Here is a 12,081-nt window from a genome sequence, read left to right as displayed (position 1 = left end):
TACAGGTAGATTATTGGACTTCATTGGAATGGTAACAGTAACCTTTCATTTTAAAAGTTTATGAAATTTCTCTTCTTTTTATACTTTTGCATGGGTGAGGAACTGTTTATATGAGTAGATAAGGGAAGTCATTTATTTTCTACAAGTATGTGAATTTACTTTTTAATTATCTCTGTAGCTTTGAATATTAAATAATATTTTTAGGAGTTAATGCTCACTGTGAATTGTATTTTTAACATGGATAATGGGGATTGAGGCCTAATTATGGACTGAGGCAAGAATTCAGATAAAGGAAAGAAAATTCTGATGAAAGATTATATTAATAGATTTCTTAAAAATTAAGGAGTATCAACATTTTTTGGTGGCATAATACACTTGATATTGAAAAGTGGCATTTCACCAATTACATAACATGATTCTTTTAGATTAGGTTAGTGACAGGAAATAAATTATATATATATAGTATATATATATATAGTATATATATATATATATATATATATATATAGTGAGAGAAATAGGAAATTATAGTTATAAAACCTTGACTAATATTCTCATTTTGCAGTTGAGGTGGTGTCTAGAAGGTAGATTTTAGCTTACTTATCACAAAACAAACAGCAAAGCTAATTGGAAACAAGGTCAGAAATTCACCTAACTCTCCCCTAGGCAGGAATATGTCTCTTTTACCCTAGGAACTGAGAATTGCATTTTGTTTTTGAGAATCATGAGTGGACTTTTCTCCGTGTTTCCCTTCCTTTCTAAACGACTAAAGCACTGTTAGAATCCAAACAAACAAGAAAATAAATAACAGCAGCGTAACCACTAAATTTGGTTTGGGATTATGTGCTAGTGTTCAGGAGAGGTGGAAAGTAATTTGTTGCTTTGTCTCCCCGTTCATATTCCTGACATGGGCCACTGAAGTGGCAAACCGAAAGCCATCAGGGCAGTGGTGCAGAGCGAGCCGGATTCATGAGCGGAGCGACGGGCCACGCTGGGAGGCGGTCCCTACGTGCTTATCGGGCTCTCATCAGAAATGCGCTGCAGCCAGGCCCCTGGCCTCTCCTCCCAGAACTCTGTGATGGCCTATTTTATGTACGAAAATGGAGGAGTCCACGCATGTAGGAGACAAGCAGTTTTTAGTTTGAATGGGTTATTTTAATCCTTTAATCTGGATTAGTTTAGTCCAAAATTTCCTGTTTAGAGTAGCAGACCTATGGCTTCCATTCTGCCCTTTATCTTCTGTGTGGGCTCAGATCTCAGGAGTGCTTCCCCAGGCTTCATGTGAATGGAAAATGAGTGCCATTGGAGCATTTTCAGTGCAGTGAAGCATCACCCAAGAGGCAAGTAGTAAAGGAAGTTATGGGCGAAAAACGCTTTAAGACATTTAATCTGTTCACACTTAATTTTTATTTATTTCCTAATTTGTTCACTCAGTCAATAAATATTTGCTGTATGTCTTTCACTTTTAGGTTTGCAGTCAAAGCAGATAACTTTGAGGTCATCCCTACTGTTAACAGTCAGACAATACAATGAAAAAACAGAATTATGTACTTACAATAATTATTTTCAGTTCAGTTCAGTCGCTCAGTCATGTCTGACTCTTCGCGACCCCATGAATCACAGCACACCAGGCCTCCTTGTCCATCACCAACTCCCAGAGTTCACCCAAACTCACGTCCATCAAGTTGGTGATGCCATCCAGCCATCTCATCCTCTGTCGTCCCCTTCTCCCTCCTGCCCCCAATCCTTCCCAGCATCAGAGTCTTTTCCAATGAGTCAACTCTTTGCATGAGGTAGCCAAAGTACTGGAGTTTCAACTTCAGCATCAGTCCTTCCAATGAATACCCAGGACTGATCTCCTTTAGGATGGACTGGTTGGTTCTCCTTGCAGTCCAAGGGACTCTCAAGAGTCAGTCTTGTCCAACACCACAGTTCAAAAGCATCAATTCTTCGGCACTCAGCTTTCTTCACAGTCCAGCTTTCACATCCATACATAACTACTGGAAAAACCATAGCCTTGACTAGATGGACATTTGTTGGCAAAGTAATTTCTCTGCTTTTGAATATGCTATCTAGGTTGGTCATAACTTTCCTTCCAAGGAGTAAGCATCTTTTAATTTCATGGCTGCAGTCACCATCTGCAGTGATTTTGGAGCCCCCCAAAATAAAGTCTGACACTGTTTCCACTGTCTGCCCATCTATTTGCCATGAACTGATGGGACCAGATGCCATGATCTTCGTTTTCTGAATGTCGAGCTTTAAGCCAACTTTTTTACTCTCGTCTTTTGCTTTAATCAAGAGGCTTTTTCCTCTTCACTTTCTGCCATAAGGGTGGTGTCATCTGCATATCTGAGGTTATTGATATTTCTCCCAGCAATCTTGATTCCAGCTTGTGCTTCCTTCAGCCCAGCGTTTCTCATGATGTACTCTGCATATAAATTAAATAATTATTCTAATATGTGCTAAATATAATAATAACTACAGCCATTTGTTTATTCAGTAGACATTTTTGAAAGTCAGTCATGTACAATTAATGTGTTCCACAAGGTGAGGAGATGGACACTGCCTTTGTCTTTAGGGAGTATACATTCTGATGTGGGGGTAACAATAAGAGCAATAGTCACAATAATAATATTGAGCATTTTCTGGATGCAAGGGCGTGCATGCTCAGTGGTGTCTAAGTCGTTGCAGCGCCATAGACTATAGCCTACAGGGAGCCTCTGTCCGTGGGATTCCCCAGGCAAGAATCCTGGAGTGGGTTGCCATGTTCTTCTCTGGGGGATCTTCCTGATCCAGCGATCAAACCAGTGTCTCTTCCTTCTCCTCCACTGGCAGGCAGATTCTTTACCACTGCACCACCTAAGAATCCCTAGATGCAAGAAACACTTTTCATGTATTAACTCACTGATTCCTCACAACAGTCTTGCGCAATCAGCATTGCTATTATTCCTGTCTTATAGATGAGATAGTTGAGAGTGAGGAGGTTAAGTATCTTGCCCAGTATCACACAGCTGGTAAGCAGCATAACTAAGATCCAAACCCAGGTCTTCCAGCTCCAGAATCTATAAACTTTTCACACAAACTTATGTAAAGTTGCATGAATGGAAGAGTGCAGAAGGTCTTTGGAAGGCCATGGGAGGCTTCTCTGGAGGACATGCGGGCATAAGTGGGCAGTGAAAAAGAAGGCGTTCTGGGCAGATACACAATGCCTCCAGAGAGGGTGAACAGGCTCCTGGATGTGGCAACAGAAGCCAGTGGGCCTGGAACCCAGAGGGAGTTGAGGCAGGAGGCATGGGCTTCTTGGCCTTGGTGGCGAGACTTGCTTTCAGCCGTCAACGGTGGGAAACCAGTGGGCTTGCCTGATGGTTTGAGAACAAGCGGAGCAGTGCAGGGACTCAGGGCAATTAGGAGGGTGTCTGTCTTAGCTGGCTGGGAGATGACATCCGTGCAGACAAGCGTGATGGTGGTGAAGTCCACAGTGTGCTATCTCTAGAGGAACTTCTAATTGCATCCAAGTCACTGTTAGAGAAAGACCCTACAGAGAAGAAGCTGTCATCCTGGGCCTGACTGGGAGGACTTTGCCAAATAGGGCAGGTGACTGGCCATTTTGAATACAGGAGAGAGAGGGGAGAGAGAGCTGTTGAGAGAAGAAATCTGGGTAATTGGACTGTCACGGTGAACCAAACAAGTGCTTCTAACAGCAGCGTATCCCTTGGTCAGCTGCGTCCAGTGCTTTTACACGGTTCTGCTTCTCAGCAAACGGCATGGTGCTGGCTTAGTTGTTTTGGCCAGTGGCAAATGCTTTGTTAAACCCCAGTTTGAAGAGAGAGGAGCCCTCCTCAGAATGATGAACTAACATTCACACAGGGTAAGTTTTTGGCTTAACTATAGCCATATAACTGACTGAATCTTTGGGTTAATTTTTTTAAGCAGGAATTTGTCTTTGTTCTTTTTCTGTTTAACAGTGTCTCCAAGTCTTAAGCTCTTTCCAGAATGTTATGGCCATCTATCCCTTTAACTGTAGTGCCCAAACCTGGGACGTTTTTAGTCACTTTAGTGGTAAAAATGGGCTTCCCTGGTGGCTCAGCTGGTAAAGAATCCACCTGCAATGAGGGAGACCTGGATTCGATCCCTGGGTTGCGAAGATCCCCTGGAGAAGGGAATGGCTACACACTTCAGTCTTCTGGCCTGGAGAATTCCATGGACTGTATAGTCCATGGGGTTGCAAGGAGTCGGACACGACTGAGCGACTTTCACTTTCACTTAGTGGTAAAATAGAAGGGGAAAAAAATAAGAAAGGCTATAAACAAAAGGAGCTAAGGACTTGAACAATAGTTACGCTTTGTCAGCTGCAGCGATAAGACTGCATGGCTGTCTGTGTTGGTGGCGTCAATCTGGTGTCTCACCGAGTGGCTGTCAAGAGTGGTGAAGGCTGGATCCACCTTTGGGCGTGCTGTGGGAGCCCCTGTGGGCTTCGTCAGAGCACAGATGGCTGGGCTTACCCTACAGAGTCTGCGATTCAGTAGTTCTTAACCCTGCACGTGAAGGATTCCCAGGTGACGCTGATGCTGCTGGTACAGAGGCCATGCTTGAGAACTGCTGGTGGGAAGAGTGGTCCCAGCACACTCCTGCGTGACACTTGATTGGATCAGAGGCAGAGCGGAGCTCGCCAGGCAAATGCATTTCCTCGAAACTGAACGGAAGGCATTCGGGCTTTGTGTTGTTGCTGAGGAGGGTGAGCTGGGGGCCTGTCTGCTGGGTGCCCTGGCACCTTCGTGGCAAGCCTTCATATAGTAAAATGCTTGCCTTCTAGGGTGTGCACCTGTCTCAGAGAGAAGCAGATGGGCTCTTTCTCAGAGAGAGACATGTTGGCAATTCAATTTTTGTGTATAGGAGAGGGTGTAAATAGTAAGCCAGCAGCACCATTGTCTACGTCTGTTGTGATGCTAGAGTTATTTTAAAGGGTATATTGTGTCGTGGCCAACTGGGTCATTATAGCCCTTTGAAAAATATGCTCCACTGTAAACATGAATCATGAAATGATAAAGACAAGTTTCTCAAAAGCTTAGGGAAGGTTAAGGAGAATGACAGTGTTTTCACCAATAAACGTCTAGTTTAACTTCTGTCCTTTTTTGTTAACAAGGTTAACGATGCAGATTTATTTGGATTTCACCAGTGAGCCCCATTAGTGTCCTCTTTCTGTTCCAGTCCCGAGTCCACTCCAAGCCGCCACACTGGCTCAGCTGTCTCGTCTCCCCAGCCTCCTCTCGTCTGTGACGGTTTCTCAGCACTCCTTCACTGTTTCTGACCGGGAGAGTTTGAAGACTACCTTATCCGGTAGAACATCTCCAAGCTAGACATGTCTTTAGTTCTCTCAAGATAAGACTGGGCTTATGGGTTTGGGGTGAGTACCACAGAGAAGAAATGCCCCCGTCATATAACAGAGGATTGCTAACATCAACGGGACATCACAGAGCTGCGCCTGTGTGTCTGTAGCTGCAGGTGTAACTACTGAATCTAAGTGCTGTGATAACTGTGCAATACAGAACAGTTGAGCAGACTGGTATTTCAATAGCTGAAGGATATCAGTGTAAATCTTTGCCAAATATTCTTATAAATGTTGCTGTAATAAACTTAAATTTCATAAAATTCATTACAAACACTTCAGATAAGTTAAAAAGTCATATTTAAGCACAGAAATATATTTTTTGTCCCTAAAGAAACCTTTATTTTCAGCACTAGAGACATACTTGACATGGAAGAACATAGGCATCGATGCATATTGCATATAGTGACTGTAGCTTATGCTTGTGTTCCCGTTTTTAATGAAATGCCGAGGGGAGGGAGTATGCCAAGTAAATAGCTATGCATTTTATCCATGTCCATGAGAGTGCAAGGAACCCAAGATCATGTTTACTAATGCCTGGAGTAAATATCTGACGGGCGTTTAGCTGCCAGGTTTCAAACACTGATAATGAACTAACATCATGAAATAATATCATAGTTTTCCAAATCGGTGTCTCCTGTGGTTATTAAGCCACAGACGAGACCTGGAAAATCTCTGTCAGCAGCAGTCACAGTGATGGAAACACCAATGCAGTGAGAAGAGGGGAAGAGATCTTTTCTATTAAAATCTGAAGCCCTTGGGCACGAAGAGAAAGATTCACATGGTAGATAAGGGGAAGCGGATTAACTCTCCCAATATTCATTTGGAAAATTGTCATTTAGGCTTTTAGACTCCCTAAATACTGTGAGCTTCTGCCTGGCAGGTTTTGAAAAAAACAAGTGTGTGTGTCAGCTCCTTGACAAGGTAGATAGGGAGCTGCAGGTAACAAGGCTGAGGGAAGTTTTCTCCAGCTTGTGTGTATACCGTGAAGAGTCTGGAGTTATCCATTCAAAGCAAATGTCAGTTCTGTATGCACATTCAATTTTAAAAATATGAATATGATTCGGGCCACTAGAGTCAGTTGTACTCATGAAAATATACGATTGGCAGTGAGTCCAGTTGACTATAAAATACCTTTGGAAGAACAGGAAATTCTCACTTTCACAAAACACCACTTGGTGCATCATTCATGAAACATGTGTTTATTGAGCTCTTCACCTTGTGCAGAACCCTGCGTGAAGCACACCAGGTGATGCAGAAGGGCCCACAATCCACGTTTCAAGGATTTCGCTTCTGGATTCTCTCTGAATGCAACTGATAGATAATAAGCTGGAACCAGTTTAGACCACTGCACAAACAAGTAACTGCAGATCAGAAACCCTACAAAATACACAGCGGCAAGGGCCACAGGGAGGTCTAAATGGTGGAACGTGTGTGAGAGAAGGAAGAGAGGAGGGGAGAAGGGGAAAGAGAGAGAACTTCGAGATGGAGACTGTGGATCCGTCTCTTGGGAGTGTATTGTCAGAGAACAAGTAACATATTCCTGAAGTAATTTAAGTCCAGACCTTAGTCAGTGGTCAGTGGGGAGTGATTACTGTTTATAAGTACTGAAGACATGGGGCTTCCCTTGTGGCTCAGCTGGTAAAGAATCTGCCTGCAATGCGGGAGACCTGGGTTCGATCCCTGGGCTGGGAAGATCCACTGGAGAAGGGAAAGGCTGCCCACTCCAGTCTTCTGGCCTGGAGAATTCCATGGACTGTCCATGGGGTTGCAGAAAGTTAGACACAACTGAGCGATTTTTCGCTTTCACTTCATGAAAGACATAAGGAGACTTGTACTTCAGGACGATTTAGCAGCTTATAAAGTAGATTGTAGGTGGGCAGAGCAGTGGGTGTGCTTCTCAGTAGTACATGCAAAAGATGACGCTCGGAGCCTGAACAAAGAGGACACACGTGCAAGAATCGCCACTTTGGTCGACTCTGACAGACGACGACTGTGCAGTGTCCGTTGTGTTTAAAGATATGTGCTGAGTGCCTGTTCTTCGTGTGCCTGTCACTGGGTTAACACTGGAAATGCAGAGTGAACAAGGTAAATACGATCTCTGACCCCATATTACTCATACTCCAGTGGGAAGAGGAGCTTGTTCAGTTAAGTGATTACAAATCATTCATTTACTCAGTAGGTGTTTACTGGAAACCTGCCTGTCTGCAAGACACCGAGCTCAGGAGATCAAGCAATAAACCATGCGGTCACGGCCAGTGTTACTAAAGTGAGTAGGTGCCAACGTGCGTGCCTAGTCCAAGGGAGGCAGAAGGAAAGTAACTGAGGATGAACTCTCAGGAGCAATCTGTCGCTCTCCCTAATTTCTCAGCATCCTCTTCCCGCAAGGACATAGCTGGCTGTGTTCACATTTAACGTTCAAGTTCTCAAGCCTGCTCAGCTGGATTTTTAGGACAGATTCTGACATCAAGTGACAGACACAGGCGACGCTAACTGTCCTGTCTACAACTCGACACGTGTGACCTGTGTCGCCTGGTGAGGGGCTCTCTGGGACTGGCACTCATCCTCAGTGTTCCCGCTCCATCAGGAGGAGCTGTGAGTGGACCCCACCATCCCACGGTCACCGGGGCCTTCAGCCCTTACCAGGGCCACCCAGCCAAGAGGCACGTGGCACTCGCTGTCCCCAGCAAGCCCCGTGAACAGAGGGCCTTGAGCCAAGGCTGGTTGACGCTCAGGCTCAGAGTGCTTGTGTGCTCCCTCCACTTCCATGCTGCTGCTGCTGAGTCGTTTCAGTCATATCCGACTCTGTGCCACCCCATAGACGGCAGCCCACCAGGCTCCCACGTCCCTGGGATTCTCCAGGCAAGAACACTGGAGTGGGTTGCCATTTCCTTCTCCAGTGCATGAAAGAGAAAAGTAAAAGAAGTCTCTCAGTCATGTCCGACTCTTAGCGACCCCGCAGACTGCAGCCCACCAGGCTCCTCCATCCATGGGATTTTCCAGGCAAGAGTACTGGAGTGGGGTGCCATTTTCTTCTCCCTTCCATACCCCCCCAAAAAGAGAGAGCAATAGGTGAGCCGCGCCCTTCTGATCGCTGCCCCTCAATGTGTCCAGCCGAACAAGAGAAGCTTAACGCTTCCCAGAATGCCCCCAGGAAGACTGCACCCCTTTCCCTGGCCAGGGGATACTTGTTGATGGTCCTCAGAGGCCATCGTATAGCACTGACGAGATCTTTATAAGAAAGACAGCATCGATCAACCCTCTGACTTACAGGGACAGTTCAAGAAGGATAGGAATTGATCTTTCACTGCGTGCTTGTCTCTACCACCAAACAGCAACTTCAGAGCAAGGTGCTTGGTTCATATGTCTTTATATCCACACCCATAGACTACCTGACAGCCAACAAATGTTTGTCAAATGGTGGTTGGATGGATGGATGGATGTGTGGATGGATAGATGTGTGATGGATAGATGTGTGGATGGATAGATGGATGTGTGGATGGATGGATGGATGGATGGATGGATGGATGGATGGATGTGTGGATGTATGGATGGATGTGTGGATGGATGGATATGTGGATGGATGGATGGATGGATGGATGTGTGGTTGGATGAATGGATGGATGTGTGGATGGATGGATTGATGGATGTGTGGATGGATGGATGGATGGATGTGTGGATGGATGTGTGGATGTATGGATGGATGTGTGGATGGATGGATGGATGGATGTGTGGATGGATGTGTGGATGTATGGATGGATGTGTGGATGGATGGATGGATGGATGTGTGGATGGATGTGTGGATGTATGGATGGATGTGTGGATGGATGGATATGTGGATGGATGGATGGATGGATGGATGTGTGGTTGGATGAATGGATGGATGTGTGGATGGATAGATGGATGTGTGGATGGATGGATGGATGGATGTGTGATGGATAGATGTGTGGATGGATGGATGGATGGATGGATGGATGGATGGATGTGTGGATGGATGGATGGATGGATGGATGGATGGATGTGTGGATGGATGGATGGATGGATGGATGGATGGATGGATGTGTGGATGGATGGATATGTGGATGGATGGATGGATGGATGGATGTGTGGTTGGATGAATGGATGGATGTGTGGATGGATAGATGGATGTGTGGATGGATGGATGGATGGATGTGTGGATGGATGGATGGATGGATGGATGGATGTGTGGATGGATAGATGGATAGATGGATGTGTGGATGTGTGGATGGATGGGTGGATGTGTGGATGGATGGATGGATGGATGTGTGGATGGATGGATGGATGTGTGGATGGATGGATGGATGGATGGATGTGTGGATGGATGGATGGATGGATGGATGGATGGATGTGTGGATGTATGGATGGATGGATGGATGGATGGATGGATGTGTGGATGGATGGATGGATGGATGGATGGATGGATGTGTGGATGGATAGATGGATGGATGGATGGATGGATGTGTGGATGTATGGATGGATGGATGTGTGGATGGATGGATGGATGGATGGATGGATGGATGGATGGATGGATGTGTGGATGGATGGATGGATGGATGGATGGATGGATGGATGGATGTGTGGATGGATGGATGGATAGATGGATAGATGGATGTGTGGATGTGTGGATGGATGGATGGATGTGTGGATGGATAGATGGATGGATGGATGTGTGGATGTGTGGATGGATGGGTGGATGTGTGGATGGATGGATGGATGTGTGGATGGATAGATGGATGGATGGATGTGTGGATGTGTGGATGGATGGGTGGATGTGTGGATGGATGGATGGATGGATGGATGGATGGATGGATGGATGGATGTGTGGATGGATGGATGGATGGATGGATGGATGGATGTGTGGATGTATGGATGGATGGATGGATGGATGGATGGATGTGTGGATGGATGGATGGTTGGATGGATGGATGGATGGATGTGTGGACGGGTGGATGGATGGATGGGTGTTTGTTGAAAACAAAAGCTTTTATTTGTGCTACTACAGTACAGCAAAGCAAGTGAAAGCTAGATTACATGGATGCTGTGTTGAGGAAATGTAGCTCCTTAGGGCAGTGCCCCTTCAGGTATATCAGTGGTATGGAGAGGGACCATGCTCGACAGAAGCACTGGGACCTTGTTGGAGTCTGTGTTTACAGTTTAGGAGGCTTGAGAATGGCTGCAGACTCATGGGGTATCTTCTATGGTGAGATGTTGAAAACAAATCTTTAATGAGGATTAGTGGCAGATGGATGGATTACCTATAAAAGGAAGAAAAATTTCTTTATAAGAAAATTTGGAGAGGACTTAGGAGAAATTATAGAATAGCTATTTCTGTACTCCCCATGGTGAATGTTTGAAAGATAACATTCCTTAAGATATCGTAGTATATATCTTTGTATAGCTCTGGTGTGAGTCATTAACCATTTTGTACTTCTGATATCACAGGTCTTGGTTTAAAAATCTACATATAATTTTAGAAACATCATTCTAAATAATACAAAGATAACATAGCTGTTATGCATTGCTGTTTTCATACCTATAATGTGTCATTTTGCACAGATCACCATTTCAAATGCATTGCATTCCTTGATAATCTATTAAATGATTACATTTTGCATTTTTACTTGTGAGATATATTTTAGGTGATTGTGAAGATCTTAATATTTTTTTAATCAGCTTATTTACTTATATTTAATCACATTTTTACCTCTTCATTTATTGATATTGGTACTTATATTTCATATTATGCTATCTCTTTCTCTGTCTAACCCAAGAACAAAGTCCTACAGAAATTTCAAAAAAATGACAAAAACGTTTCCCTTAAATTCCCTGAAGAGAAGTCCATATGTATAACAGAATATGGAAAAACTGAAATCATAAAAATGAGCTTGGAAATGTTGCTCATGATTGTATTTGCTTGATTAGCTGACCCCCACTCTTTGCTTTTAAATGGCCCTGGCTACTTCTGCATAGTAGGTAGAAAATTAATTGTATGAGTAAGGTGGACACATCCTACATAAAAATAAAATTCAACGTGATTCTATTGCAGTTTGATTTTAAACTGATTTTTGTTTTATTTAATACCAAATACATCAACAAGCCTTGTCATATAGACAATCACATATGTTTTATTATCAATAAAAATTTTCTTATAACAAGTTTGTTGCTATATAATTCACGTATTGTTGAATTTACCCTTGATCCTATATCAACAAGGTTCTGCCTCCATCACCACAGTTGGGTTTAGAACACGGTCTTCACTCCTGAAAGTACTTCTGTATCTGTTAGGGACAGCCGGTGCTTCCTACCTCCCCTCAACACCCCCAGCCCTAGGCGGCTACTCACCTGCCCTGCTTCTGTAGTCTTGCCCATTGTGAGTCTTCTGTGTAAGTGAAATCACGCAATATGTGGCCCTTTGCGACTGGACTCTTTCACTTAGCATGTGTTTTCAGGGTTCGTCTTATCTCAGCGTGTGTCAGTACTATGCTTATTTTTATTGCCGAGTAACGTCCACGGTGGGGATATGCGGCACATTTTCTATCCATTCACCAGTGGCTGGCCATTAGCGATGTTTATACAACAATACGTAAACAGACACATTTTACAAATACAGTGTGTATTCTCTGTAATAATAGTATGTGGTAAGCAGCGTCTAATATTCAGTCAACCTTACTTGT

General features: G+C 44.1%; 1 protein-coding gene across 1 annotated transcript in view; it reads left to right on the top strand.

The window, feature by feature from the left end:
* NALF1 (NALCN channel auxiliary factor 1) overlaps positions 1-12,081 on the top strand; it is a 604,086-nt gene that overhangs the window by 42,649 nt on the left and 549,356 nt on the right. The window lies entirely within an intron of this gene.

This window comes from Capricornis sumatraensis, chromosome 12 (assembly GCF_032405125.1).
Source record: "Capricornis sumatraensis isolate serow.1 chromosome 12, serow.2, whole genome shotgun sequence".
Taxonomy (NCBI): Eukaryota; Metazoa; Chordata; class Mammalia; order Artiodactyla; family Bovidae; genus Capricornis; species Capricornis sumatraensis.
This window is presented reverse-complemented; position numbering and strand designations above follow the sequence as displayed.